The sequence below is a fragment of the Macaca mulatta genome, chromosome 1 (assembly GCF_049350105.2).
Source record: "Macaca mulatta isolate MMU2019108-1 chromosome 1, T2T-MMU8v2.0, whole genome shotgun sequence".
NCBI classification, from domain to species: domain Eukaryota; kingdom Metazoa; phylum Chordata; class Mammalia; order Primates; family Cercopithecidae; genus Macaca; species Macaca mulatta.
The window spans coordinates 79,070,276-79,085,491 of NC_133406.1; the positions used below are offsets into that span (position 1 = coordinate 79,070,276).

At 39.3% G+C, this 15,216-nt stretch overlaps 1 long non-coding RNA gene across 1 annotated transcript in view; it reads left to right on the forward strand.

The window, feature by feature from the left end:
* The first annotated feature begins 8,609 nt into the window (after positions 1 to 8,609).
* LOC144337644 (uncharacterized) overlaps positions 8,610 to 15,216 on the forward strand; it is a 64,886-nt gene continuing 58,279 nt past the window's right edge. Inside the window, exon 1 of the long non-coding RNA XR_013411053.1 lies at positions 8,610 to 8,848. This is a non-coding gene — a long non-coding RNA (uncharacterized LOC144337644). The remainder of the gene's footprint in view (positions 8,849 to 15,216) is intronic.

Below are 15,216 nucleotides of genomic sequence, written 5' to 3' on the forward strand. Positions count from 1 at the left end.
TCAACTGGTAGATAACATCTTGCACATTTAGGTGCTGTTCTTTAGGATAAAGCATTTACTTTGATTTAACTGTGAATAAATGGCACTCTTTCTTCCTATTCTGGGATACACAGATTGAGAAGCCTTGGGGAAGAAATATAAGGCCACCAGTCAAAATTAGATCTAATTATCCACTATTAAAATTGTGCATCCTGGGCCAAGTGCGGTGGCTCACGCCTGTAATCCCAGCACTTTGAGAGGGCGAGGTGGGAGGATCACCTGAGACCTGGAGTTCAAGACCAGCCTGGCCAACATGGTGAAACCCCGTCTCTGCCAAAAATACAAAAATTTGCTGGGCATGGTTGCAGGCACCTGTAATCCCAGCTACTCAGGAGGCTGAGGCAGGAGAATTGCTTGAACCCGGGAGGTGGAGGTTGCAGTTAGCTGAGATCGTGCCACTGCACTCCAGCCTGGGCAACAAGAGTGAGACTCTGTCTCAAAAAAAAAAAAAAAAAAAAAAAAAAAAAAAAATTTGCATTCTGTCCCAGGGCTCCTTTGGTTATTTTAGTGTCCAAAGGAGAATTGCTTCCACTGAGTGATATTATAATACTTCTATAAAACTGGACGCTGGAATAACCACTTGGACATTCAAAGGTTCTCATGCTGCTGGAAAATAATAGAAGGAGGAAGTTGGATTTTTGTTGGGTTGACTGATCCTGACTACTAAAAAGAAGGACAGGAAGGACCACAGTACACCTCTTGTACTATTATTTTGAGTGGTAAATGTGAACAAAAGACTATTGCAAGTTTATACAAGCAGGAACAGCAAGTGCTCAGATTTCTAAAGGCTGAATATTTAGTTTAGGTTGCCCTACTGTGTGCTAACTAGCTCAGGCAGAGAGAACATGGAGTGGCATAAGACAAAAGCTGAAAATACTAGCTATGGTCATATGTCTAACTGCAGAAATGCCTGTTGTGTATAGAACGTGTTGGTGGTGGCTATACTTACTATTGAGTTTTCAGTTTTAGAACTGAAAACTCAAGATGAGATTGTATCAGAAAGAATGGGCAATGGCCAGAGAATTTGGGCTGAAACTCAATGGAGTGAAAAAGAACTTCATATTTTCTCTGTTTGAGGAAAGAGTGAGGGTGTTTTTGGTTGCATGAGACAGGCTACCTATATAGTGTAGAAATATTTTTGGAAGTGCAAGTTTAGGAGAAAGTATTTATGAGGATGTAAAGCAGTCAAAGGGATAGATTATAATAGGCCTGACTATCTTTAGAATCTGAATATTCTTATTTGGGAAGAATCCTTGAACAGGTGAGTTAGCAGGACCCTGTTTTCCACTAGGAAGATAATGAAAGCAGGTATTTCCTTTTCCTTCCTCCTGACCTCAGTGTGTTCACATGGCCCACCCTTGGTCAGTCGTATTCAGGATCTCACCCAGGACTTTGCAACGTGAGAGAGTGATGTAAAGCCCGAGGGGCAGGTGAAGAGCTGTTTATGATAGTAAAGGCAGCACTGCTGAGAGTCCTGAAGTGGGGTTCCCTAGCGTCCAGGGTGGCTGTGGTGACAGGGAAAGCAAAAACACGTGTCCAGAGCTGGTGGCATTTTTTTTTCCCCCCAAGACGGAGTCTCGCTCTGTCCTTTAGGCTGGAGTGCAGTGGCACGATCTTGGCTCACTGCAAGCTCCGCCTCCCCGGTTCATGCCATTCTCCTGCCTCAGCCTCCCGAGTAGCTGGGACTACAGGCGCCCGCCACCACACCCAGCTGATTTCTTGTATTTTTAGTAGAGACGGGATTTCGCCATGTTAACCAGGATGATCTCCATCTCTTGACCTCGTGATCTGCCCGCCTCGGCCTCCCAAAGTGCTGGGATTACAGGTGTGAGCCACGGCGCACGGCCCAGAGCTGGTGACATTTTAACCAGACTGTTTCAGTGCTGTGATCTCAACTGTTTTGGATTGCCTGACCTTCCTCGATTCCTATCCACTTTATGAATTGGCATCTTCAGTTTTCATGTTGATTTGAGAGCCATCCAATATTCCTTCCATAAATACTTTTCCTGGTAACCATGGCCAGAGTCAATTCTCATTATTTGTGCAATGATGCAAAGGCTCAAGATGCCTTTTATTCCACTTGGAGAGTCTAAATGCAGCCTTTTTCTCACGAAATTGGAAGATATCATGGTCACTTTGGGGTTGGTTATTGCCTTAGTAAACACTCCCATTTTCGCCAAAGGCTTGAGTACCTGACTTTCCATGTAGTGACTGTCTATCCTCCCTCTTTCTTTCAGTATAAAAGGGCCTGTCTCTCTGAGAACATGGCATTTACTTTTTCTTAAGACATATTTAGGAGACAATATGAAGAAATCATCGCTATGAAGCCAGCAGAATTGTACTTGAAGTAATCTCATCTATTGTTTGGGGACTGATTAGATGCCCTCTGACTACCTTGATTCAAGGTAAGTTCTTTTTCCATCCAGTTAAAGATATGCTAACTTGCCTTCCACTTTTATAATGTAAAGTTTACTTCCTGAAGTTGTCAATTAATGCCAATATATTCTGACCCTCTTCTTCCCATATAACCCCTTGGAACATTAAATATTTGATCTCTTTGGTGTTCCTTACCCTAACACATTTAAACTCTCCCCAGTAAAAACACAGGGAATTTGGGAGCCTTAGCCATAGACACATAGTTTTATATAGACAGAAATTCACTCAGTAATACAATTTACGTTAGACCTCTCGAACTAAAAGGGCCCATTGAGAGTAAAGAAAACACAAAATCTTTTTAATGGAAAATGGAAAATTCATGTAAATTTTTCATTCAACAAATGAATACATCCCATGTAATCAACACCTCTGTTAAGATAAAATACATTTTCATCACCAGAAATTTTTTAAATTTGTTGAGCAGCTATTCTGCACCAGGCATTACCCTAGTCTCTGGAGATTTATATATGAACAAAATAAAATACCTTTTGTGAAATATTAATTATAAACAGATAATTAATCTATGTCCAAAGGTGATAATTATTATCAAGAGAAACAGAGCAGGGTAAAGGCTTTGGGGGAGTGCCAGAAACATGCTTGGATATTCAAAAAATTAAGCAAGAGCCATTGTAACTGCAGCGTGAACAACAGTGAGAAGATGAGGTTCAGTGGGGAAGCAGAATGTGTAGGGCCTTGAGACTATTGTAAGAAGTTAGGCTTTGGCTTTGAGATGGAAAGACATTTGAGGATTTGGAACCAAAGGATAATATTATCTGACTTACTTTTTCTCAAGGCAAGTACAGTTTTAAAAAATTTAGATAAAATTTGCATACAATAAAACTACAGATTATTAAGCACACTTTCAGGTAAATCTATCAAATGCATACATCCCATGGAGTCAACCTCTCTTAAAATAACATATATTTTCATTACTCCAGAAATGTTTCAATTTCCCTTGCCAGTCAATTCCTGCTCCCAAGCAACTACCATTCTGATTTGTGTCATAACAAATTAGTTATATTTGTTCTAGAATTTCATTTAAATAGAATCATATGATATCTACTCTCATATGGCTGGCTTCTTCTACTCACAAAATGTTTTTGACAGTTGTTTATGTTGTTGTATAAACCAGTAGTTATTCATTTTATTAGTGAATAATATTGTATTCTATGACTCTACCACAAGTTATTCCTCCATCACATTGATGATAGTTATTTGGATTATTCTGTTTGTTTTGTTTATTTTTGCCATTATTAATAAAGCTTCTATGAACACTGTTCTCATGGCTTTCTTGGAGGTATGTTTTTACTTCTCTTTGGTAAATACTTAGAACTGCAATTTATGGGTCCTAGGGTAAATATAACTTTAACCTGTAAGAAACTGTCAAGCAGTTTTTCAAAGAGGTTATACAATGCTTCCATCATTGATGTAGTAGAGTCCTGGTTCTCCACATGCTCCAGAACATTTGGTGTTGTCAGCCTTTTGAATTTTAGTCATATCACTTACTTCTATAAATATTATAAAATTCACCTCATAATGCTATTAGTTTGGCTTTAAATTGTCAGTTTCTTTTAAGGAAATTGTACAAGGGAACTAAATATAATATTTTATAGTAACCTACATAGTTATTATTTCTGCTGTTCTGTTTTTCTTCTTATGGGTTCTAATTGCTATCTGCTAACATTTGTCTTCTCTCTGAAGAAAATCCTTTGGGACTTCTTGCAATAAATTCTTTGAACTTTTGCTTATTTAAGGATGTCATTAATTCACTCTATTTTAATTGATTATGGAATTTGGTGTTGATAGTGAGATCTTTTTTCCTTTTGTTATTTCAAAGATGACATTCCACTATCTTTTCTCTGACATTGTTTCTGATAAAAAAATCAGCTGTCAGTTGTATCACTCTTCCTCTGTATATAAAGCATCTTTCTATTGCCTGCTTTCAGGATTTTTCTCTACCTCCTTGTTTTTCAGCATCTTGATGCTGTTTTCTTTGTGTTTTGTCTGCTTGGGATTTACTGGGCTTTTTGATCTGTAAATTGACATTTTTGAAAAAAAATCTGGGAAATTGTAAGTTTTTCCTTGCCCTTCTGAGGCTCCAAATACATGAATATGAGATAGTTTTAACTGCTCCATAAGTACCTAAGCCTCTATTTAATTTTCTTCAATTGTTATTTTTCTGATAGCCTGTCATTTCTAAGTCTACTATTTTCCTGCCATTTCCATCATCCATTGAATTTAATTTGAATTCTTATTCCAGTTTATTCATTTTTATTTGATTATTTTGTAGTTTCATTTCTTTGTTGACATCCTCTATATATTCACTCATTAATGCCATAGCTCCTTTAATACTTTGAACATGTCCCTTTATTTCCTTGACAATATTGATAGCTATTTGAAGTCTTCGTCTAACATATCCAACACCTGGGCTCTCCTGGGGTGAATATCCATTGCTTGCTTTTGTTCTTGCTTGTGGGTCACACTTTTTCTTCTTTGAATATCTCAATATTTCTATTGTGTGCTCAACTTAGTAAATGCTACCTGAAGAGTGCTGAGTTTTGTTTTAAAGGAAGCTCAATGACTAGTAGTTTACATTACACTCATATAGGCTTGGTTTTATGTTTTATTATGATGGCAGATTTATAGAAAGCTCAGAGCATTTCCCAAGATCCTTTAACTTGGCAGTGAGGGAAAGCAATCGCCAATTCTGTTTCCTTTAAGGCTTTTGTCCGGGCTTAGTTTTAAGCATCTTTAGGGCAGGTATAGAACAGAAATTCTCTAAAGTGTGGTTCTAACTTTAGAGGCTTGGCCTCACTGTCAGCTCAGACAGTTTCCTGATACTAATGAATTGTTAATAGAGCTTCTCCACTCTGGCTGTAGAGAGTCCCCCTCCAACACCCCCAAGTACTGCTTATTTTTCTATCTCTGTTTCACTCTCAAAACCTTAGCGGCCACTCTCTTGATGGCCTCAGCTAGTCTTTCCTCATGCATGTTTAGCCTGGCCATCAACCAAGGACTCACAGTTTCCCTCACTTGGGCACTTGAACAGTTCACCTTTTACTGATGACCTATTCTTTAGATTCCTGCGGCTTTATTATCCTGGACTCGAATATCTGCTTAGTTAACTCAGTGGGACTATTCTACTCTACTTGGATTCCAGCTCAATGCATTATGATTGTGAACTTGTCCCTGGCACAGTTGTGTGGCTTGCCACATGCACTTCCTTTTTCCTGTAGGAATCGTGTTTCACTGCTCATCCAATGCCTGATAACTATTCCCCCATATATTTTTCCAGTCTTATGGTTGTTTATAAGGACCAGTTACTTTGTTATAGCCAGAAAGAAAGAAATTTTCTTGGCCGGGCGCGGTGGCTCAAGCCTGTAATCCCAGCACTTTGGGAGGCCGAGACGGGTGGATCATGAGGTCAGGAGATCGAGACCATCCTGGCTGACACGGTGAAACCCCGTCTCTACTAAAAAATACGAAAAACTAGCCGGGCGAGGTGGCGGGCGCCTGTAGTCCCAGATACTCGGGAGGCTGAGGCAGGAGAATGGCGTGAACCCGGGATGTGGAGCTTGCAGTGAGCCGAGATCTGGCCACTGCACTCCAGCCTGGGCGGCAGAGCGAGACTCCGTCTCAAAAAAAAAAAAAAAAAAAAAAGAAAGAAATTTTCTTTTTTATAATTGACAAAAAAAATTGCATATGTTTATGTTATACAAGATGATGTTTTGATACATGATTACATTGTGAAATGGCTAATCAAGTATTAATATATGCATTAGTCACATACTTATAATTTTTTTTGTGGTAAGAAAACAAAATCTACTCTCTAAGCAATCTTCAAGTGTGCAACGTATTGTTTTTAACTATAGTCATCATGTTGTGTAATAGATCTTTTGAACTTATTCCTTCTGTCTAACTGAAATTTTGTATCCTTTGACCAACATGTCCCCAATGCTTCCTCCCCCCAGTCTCTGGTAACCACCATTCTACTATCTGTCCTATGAGTTTGACTTTCTTAAACTCCACATGTAAGTGAGATCATATGGTATTTTTCTGTTTGGCTTATTTCATTTAACATACTGTCTCCAGGTTCATTCATGTTGTCAGAAATGATGGATTTCTATTTTCAAGGCTGAATAGTGCTCCATCGTGTATATCTACCACCTTTTCTTGATTCATTTATCCAGTTTTGGACACTTAGGTTGATTCCATATCTTGGCTATTGTGAATAATGCTGCTATGAGCATGGGGACGCAGATATCCCTTTCATGTACTGATTTCATTTTCTTTGGAATATATACCCAAGAGAAAGTGGAATTGCTGGATTATTTGGCATTTCTATTTTTAATTTTTTTGAAGAACTTCTATACTGTTTTCCATAACGGCTGTACAGAGGAATGTTCTTTTTAAGTATTTTTCTCCACTCCTCCTCCATGGTTTTAATACATTTGGTCTATGGGCCACACTGCCTTAGATACTATTCTGAGCCTGGATAATTAGCCTCTCATTTTTCTTTTTTTTCTTTTTTTTTTTTTTTTGAGACGGAGTCTCGCTCTGTCACCCAGGCTGGAGTGCAATGGCCGGATCTCAGCTCACTGCAAGCTCCGCCTCCCGGGTTCACGCCATTCTCCTGCCTCAGCCTCCCGAGTAGCTGGGACTACAGGCGCCTGCCACCTCGCCCGGCTAGTTTTTTGTATTTTTTTAGTAGAGACGGGGTTTCACCGGGTTAGCCAGGATGGTCTTGATCTCCTGACCTTGTGATCCGCCCGTCTCGGCCTCCCAAAGTGCTGGGATTACAGGCTTGAGCCACCGCGCCCGGCCTAGCCTCTCATTTTTCTATAGGAAATTTTATTTTTAGGAACTATAGCTCTTTGTTACTGGAGTTTCTGGAGTTTCATCAGGATCATCCTTACCTACCCCAAATCATCTCACAAGCTACAAATCCTGGTTCAAGTTGTAGGTTTCTTTTCTTTTTTCTTTTTTGTTCTTTCTTTTCTTTTTCTTTTTATTTGAGATGAAGTTTCACTCTTGTTGTCCAGGCTGGAGTGCAGTGGTGTGATCTTGGCTCACCGCAACCTCCGCCTCCCGAGTTCAAGCGATTCTCCTGCTTCAGCTTCCCAAGTAGCTGGGATTACAAGCATGTGCCACCATGCGCCACCACACTCGGCTAATTTGGTATTTTTAATAGAGGCGGGGTTTCTCCATGTTGGTCAGGCTGGTCTCGAACTCCCAACCTCAGGTGATCCGCCTGCCTTGGCCTCCCAAAGTGCTGGAATTACAGGCATGAGCCACCATGCCCAGTCTCCAAGCTGTAGGTTTCTTATCCCTTTCCTCTCAGAAATTCCCAGGCATTGAATGCAAAATGATCCACCTTCTCTACCTTCCCTCTGTCCACCATTATGTATAGCAAATGAGCAATATACAAACAACAAAAGGTTCTATCAAATATTGATTCCAGGGTAATGGGTGCTTAGTTGCCCTATATTAGCATTGTCCAAGTGACTATTCTCTAACTTAAGCAAAGCAAAGCAAAACAAATGTATTCCACTACATTTTGCTAAAGCCTCAGTGACTCTGAATTGTCAAGGGACATACCCTCACTAACATGGCTGGCCAGGGACAAATCTGGCTATGATCCTGGTTGTTTGACTCCCAGAGGATGCTTTTCCCGTGAATACCCTTCACAACAAACTTTCAGATTGACCAGTCCCTTAGCGTTCAATGAGACTGGGAAGAGAACCTGGAAGTTATAATCTGGTTGTAGTGATGATGGGGATTTACATGTATATGTGTGGTGTATACGTGTGGCAGTGGGCAAGAGGTAGTTGTAGGTGGCATAGGAAAAAAAGTTATAAAGCTGAGGCTGCTGCTCTTGGTAGACAGGAACTAGAAAGAGTTCTAAGTCCCTGTGATGGTTAATATTGAGTGTCAATTCGATTGGATTAAAGGATGCAAAGTATTGTTCCTGGGTGTGTCTGTAAGGGTGTTGCCAAAAGAGATTAACACCTGAGTCAGTAAATTGGGAGAGACAGACCCCACCCTCAATCTGGGTGGGTACAATCTAATCAGCTGCCAGTGAGGCTAGAATAAAAGCAGGCGGAAGAATGTGTAAAGACTAGACTGGACCTGTCTTCTGGCCTTCATCTTTTTCCCATGCTGGATGCTTCCTGCCCTCGAACATTGGAGTCTAAGTTCTTCAGCTTTTGGACTCTTAGATTTACACCAGTGATTTGCCAGGGGCTCTCAGGCCTTTGGCCACAGACCGAAGGCTACACCGTTGGCTTTCCTACTTTTGAGGTTTTGGGACTCAGACTGGTTTCCTTGCTCATGTTTGCAGATGGCCTGTCGTGGGAGTTCACCTTGTGATGGTGTGAGTCAATACCCCTTAATAAACTCTCTTTCATATATATGTCTATCCTATTAGTCCTGTCCCTCTAGAAAACCCTGACTAATGCAACTTGGGAATAGAGAGGGGCGCTATTGGGACTGGTCTGTTTTAGATGTTTTTCAAGCAACTAGACAAGTAGGTCCCTGAGAGTCCCCTAAGTTAAGGTGAGGGAGTTGCCTTGTGCCTCTCTAGTTGTTTTCACTTTAACAGTATCTCTGATGATACCCATCTTCCTTGCCTTCTGCACAGAAGAACATTTATTTCCAGACTTGAACTTTGTGCTGGTAGTAAACGGAAACTCCCCAAACAAGGCTTGCGAGGGTTTATGGGGCCTCTTCGAGGCTTGCGAGGGCTTATGGGGCCTCCTGGCAGCCTCTCTCTCCTACCTGTCCATGGGGCTTTTGCTGTGCAGGTTGGTGAAGCAATGGTTCAGGATGGCTTTTTGCCTCTGCTTCCTCTTTCCCTCCTCAAAGATACTCAGTGTCCATCCCTGCGTGAAGCAGTCTCCCCTGAGAGAATGCGCCCAAGCAGCGCTGAGGGCAGGGTAGCTGCGGGGTCTCCCTGTGCCCCTACATTCTTCCCCTAGTGTAGTGTAGCATTGTTGCAGCCACATACGGGAAGCCTATGGGGAGCCCCTCGGCAGGGCGGCTTTGATGATTTCTTCAGACGCACGGAGCAGACTGACAAATTGACTTTCAAGTAAAAGGTCAGAGCCTAGGACTGAAGGGGTAGAGCATCTGGATTCACAATTAAAACGCCTACCGAGTACACTTTGCAGCTCTGGCGTCTCGTCGTGTAGGAGGTGCTGTCAGAGGGACTTATTTGGCAGCTGTTTCTGACTCTGGATTGGGATTGAAGAAAATAAAAATTCCTTGTGGTTGTCTCTCTCTCTCTCTCTCTGTGTGTGTGTGTGTGTGTGTGTGTGTGTGTGTGTGTGTGTGGCGCACCTGAAACCATGTGTGGGTGTTTCAAGAGAAACCTTGCTCTTTGGCAAAAGCAAGCAAGGCTAACTTTTGCTAACTCAGTTCTGCCCTAGAGCTGACCTCCAGAATGGTCTGTCCAGAGTGAGTGAATCCTCAGAAGAGTTGGCTGGTTCATCACTGTACCGGCCTTATAAAACTGCGGATTAAAGACCTCTGTGGACGGAGGTTAATCACTATTTACTCTGTAATCTTGGCAAGTTTTCTTTTAGGATGTATAAAAGGGCTGCACCCAGACACCTGCAGAATGGAAATGTACTTGCTCTTCCAGTTGAAAAGAAAGCCTGACCCCTCTGAGGCCTTTCCTCTGTTGTTGGTTGGTCGCAGGAATATTTGTTCTATTTCCAGTTTACAGAATGTTTCCATACCCGAGGATATAGTGAGAGCAAACAGGCTATCCCTAATAAGTGCCTGAGTGCCCCATAACCCCAAAAGGTGCTTGATAGCTTGGAGCTCAGTAAACCCAAAGCTCAGCTTTCTCAGGATGTTTTATCTGCCCCAAACTTGCTTTTGAGTTCTTACTGACATAATCAAGCAGGTAGATGATAAAACCCTGTAGTGACACCATTCATTATGGCTTGTTTACTTTATTCCCCTTTGCAGCAGTCAGCGAGCGGGAGGTCTCTAAAACACTCCGTTGAATGATGGGATGCAAACCTCTCTCCACAGTTGAGGCTCTCTGCTTCTCCTGCTACCTCACACAGGCGCAGGTGGTTTCACTTCGGGGGGCACTTAGGAAGGGATATTTATAGCTCACTCTTCCTCTTCCTCCTCCTCCTAGCAAGCAGTCAAAATAATGAAATTAAGCTTGTGGTAGAAAGCGTTGGAGAGGGTTGCTAGAAAGACAGGGACAGAGACCGAGGACTCAGAGGCTCCTGATTGCAAAGGAGAAATATTTTCCAATAAGTCAAAATAACAGCAGAGTCTGAGCCCCTGGCTGCACTAGTTTGGAGACAAGAATCCCTTTGCTTAATCTGACTTATGTGGCTTACTATCTACATGACCATGGACATGTTATTTAACCTATCTGTGCCTCAGTTTCCCCTTCTGCAATATGAGGATAATAAGGCCTATCTCACAGAGTTGTTGCAAGGATTAAATTAGCTAACATGTGAAATGTTTAGAACTGTCTCCAGCACATAGTAAGCACTACACGACTCGACAAATGTCATTAATTTTCTATGGATTAATTCATTGTCTTTTTCCTACCTGCCTCCACCATCTGCTGACTTCAGGTAAACAGACTCTTCATTTGAACTCTGCAATAACCTGTATGAGGGAAGCAGGGCAAGTGTAATTATCATCATTTTACAGATGAGAAACTATGGATACATTCTTACAGGGTCCTGATTGTTACTTATATACCTGTATTTTCTCTTTATTTCTCCTACTCACTTTAGCACTTTCTACTAGGTAAAAGTAGTAGATTATAGATAGATTTATATATAAAAATCAATCTAGCTATCTATAATCTACTACTTTTTATAGTATATCTATACTATGTATATAAATAAATATAATATATAATCTACTACTTTTACCTAGTAGCAAGTTACATATATATAATGTGTATATATATATATAAAATTTGTTGGATACCAACTATAGACCAGAAACAGTTCTCAGTGCTAGATATAGAAAGCTGAATGAGAAACATAAAGTCTTTGCTGTCATGGAGTTTATAACTTCATCTTATCTTGTCTGTTAGAATCTAAGCTCCTGGCAGGCAGGAAATATGTCTGATTTATCCTTATGTCTATCAAAGTTTTCCAACACAAAGTTTTGCTCATAGTAAGTGTTCAAACAGTTGTTGATACAAAAGTTATAGCTCACATTTGAGTGCATACTAATGTCAGACACTGTGTTAATTGTTTTACATTATCATCTTGCAAATCCTGTAGTAACAATCCTCTGAAATTGGTATTTTTAGTAACCTTATTTTATGATGGAGAAACCAACATTAGAGATTTGCCTAGATTCGCTCAAATAGTAAGTTGTTACAAGAACTCAGTCCAGGCTTGCTTGACTCAAAATGTCATGCCTTTTGTCCTTGGAAATAAAGTTAAGATGAATAGGCTTTACTTAATTATCTTAATAGATAGGCTAATGGAATCCCAAAGTAGTTAAACAGGCTACTGAAATTGGCATAACTCCTTACTCCTCTCTGACCTTTTTTGCTGAACTCTTTATACTCATCCAAAGAATAAAATTTCCTACACGAACGAGGGCATTGGCCTCAGGGTTTCCTTGTTTCCCTGGCATCTATGTTTGGTAGTAAATTTATGCTCTCTTGTGTTCTGTTGGCAAGGAAGCAGCTATCTAAACACTGGGCTGTTGCCACAGCCCTGGGAAATAGAAACATCGGTCATTCTACTTGCCACACAGCCTAAAACATGGAGCCTATTTTTAGCATATGCAGAGTAAGGAAATAATTAAACAGTAGTTTGCTTAGAGAATACGTTACAGGCCTAGGTTCTGTGAAGACAATGTGGAGTTTAAAATATTTCTTTTATTTGTTTATCAATTGATGTATATTGGTCCTAGCTGATAGGGATCAAGTATACAGGACTTGTTTTAGTATCTTCAGTTCACCAGAGGGAAGAGTAATCTTAATTTCTACATCTAAATGTTATGGTGTTCTTTCAAAACAAATCAATCTCCAGGATAAATGTAGGGATTATTTTTTAAATGAAAAATTGAAAAGATAATTTTCATCTCTACATCTCCTTATCACAGCAAAAGGGCATGATTCAGTGATTTGTTAGTCTATCATTTAAGGAACGGCTATTGGCAAAGTACTAAAGAGAATTTTTTTGCATGGTTTGTGGAATCAGCCTCAGTACTTTAGTGTCACTCACTCACATATTTAAAAATTAAAAAAAAAACTAATTAAGAAAACCTTCTTGCCACAGAGAAATAAAGGGTGGCCACAACAGATCAGCAGCTTAGAAATGGAAAATTTTAATTGATTAATTCCATAAGTAAGTATTTATTAAGCCTGTGTCTAGCACAGCATTAAACTAGCAGACAAACACTCTCTCTAAGTATAAGAAGGTCATTCATTAATTCACAATTGCCAGTACCTTATGTTAAAATTCATATGTCAGGCTGCTTGGGTGGTATTTTTAATTGATTCTATTAAGAAAATGGTAGAGAACTTCAGCTTATGACCATATTTTGGATTAGGATACACAAAAATCCTCTTTTAGAAACACCTAGAAATACAGACAATATATTTAAATATGTAATATAACAAACATTGTATTAAGTGTATATTCAATGTTACAGGAAAGATAGAAAATTTTCTAGAAAAATAAAAACATAAATAATAGAATCAAGTAACAGCAAGAGAGTGAGCGTGTGAGCTGTTGCTCTAGTCACCTTGGTTGTGGGGAAAGATTGATTTTCGACATCTAAGGGTTTTAAAACTCATGAGGGAACAGACACACGCACGCAACAACAACAAATTAAAAAATATCTTCCTAAAAAAATGCTTTTGTTCATGTGTAATTATAGTTCAAAAAGATTTTAACTACCAGTGTGGCCCAGACTAAGACATCAACATAAAACAGGCCTGGGTTAGTGATATAATTAGATTGGCAGAAGGTAAAATACCTCTTTGGAGGATGTGTTCTCAATCTAGGCTATGTAAGAGTTCTTCATCTCTGATGAGGATCAGCTCACAATGAAGAATTACAAACCCCGTAAGAAATAATCTAAAAGCAAGAATCAGTTTTTTTTAAATGGAAGAATTAGGCTACAAAGATGTTCAAATAACCAAGCTATCTTTTAGAGATTACAAAATAAGTATGTTTTAGATGGTGAAAGACATTGAAAAGAAAGGATTAAAGCCGGGCGCGGTGGCTCAAGCCTGTAATCCCGGCACTTTGGGAGGCCCAGATGGGCGGATCACGAGGTCAGGAGATTGAGACCATCCTGGCTAACATGGTGAAACCCCGTCTCTACTAAAAAATACAAAAAAACTAGCAGGGCGAGGTGGCAGGCGCCTGTAGTCCCAGCTACTCGGGAGGCTGAGGCAGGAGAATGACGTGAACCCGAGAGGCGGAGCTTGCAGTGAGCTGAGATCCGGCCACGGCACTCCAGCCTGGGCGACAGAGCAAGACTCTGTCTCAAAAAAAAATAAAAAAATAAAAAATAAAAAATAAAATAAAAACATAAACAAAATGTTATCAGCATAGGCAGTTTCTTAAAAGAACCAAATAAAACTTCCAGAAATTAAAAAAAGAGACTTTTAGAAAATGGTAGCTAAACAGCAGATTATATATAGTTGATTAGAGAATGGGTAAATTGAAAGACAGATCTGAAGAAATTATTACTCCAAGATAGCACAGTAATATAAAAAATTGAAATAAAAAAAGATTAAAAAAAGTACACACATCCTCATATATATAGACATATATATGTATATACATACATATATACATAGACATATATACATATATATACTGATTATTGCTTTTAGATTATTCCTCATGGGCTTTGTAATTTTGTAATTGTGGGCTTATCTTCATCAGGGATTATTATAGGGATTATTATAGAACTCTTATATAGCCAAGATTGAGAACACATTCCTCCAAAGAGGTTACTTTACCTTCTGTCATATGCACACATATGTACACACATTTCTATATATACATATATGTATATATATGAGGATGTGTGTGAATATATATAGATTTATATATATATATATATATGTATGTGTGTACAGGCAGAGACCTAGAGGATTGCACATTCTGTTAAACTTTTATTCAATACTAAGAGTAAAATAAATATATTATACATATAGGTGGTGGTGGTATATGAAAAGGGTGTGTGAAAGGGGATTATTTATATATTGTTAGAGATAGTAGTGAGATTAGAGCCTTTATAGGTAGAATTATACCACAATGCCTAAAATTGGCCTAGATCCAGACAGTATGTCACTAGGTAAAGTCTTTACCAAGAACATCAACAAGTAGGAAAATCAGCAATTCTTTGTTACTAGCTGGAATTTAGTGGTAAGCCCCAAGGCAGAATTCTAATCAGAAAAGTATACCACTTGAGAGGCTCTTTTTGTTACATGCTAACTAGTCCAAATCACAGAAAACCAAAGCAGTCTCCTTTTCCATTTATCTCACCTTCTTTTTAATGCCCACATCTGAATCTTTCTTTCTTCTTTCTTTCTCTTTCTTTCTTTTCTTTCTTTCTTTCTTTCTTTCTTTCTTTCTTTCTTTCTTTCTTTCTTTCTTTCTTTCTTTCTTTCTTTCTTTCTTTCTTTCTTTCTTTCTTTCTTCTTTCTTTCTTTTTCTTTCTTTTTTTCTTTTTCCTTCTTTCTTTTTCTCTTTCTTTCTTTCTTTTTTCTTTTCT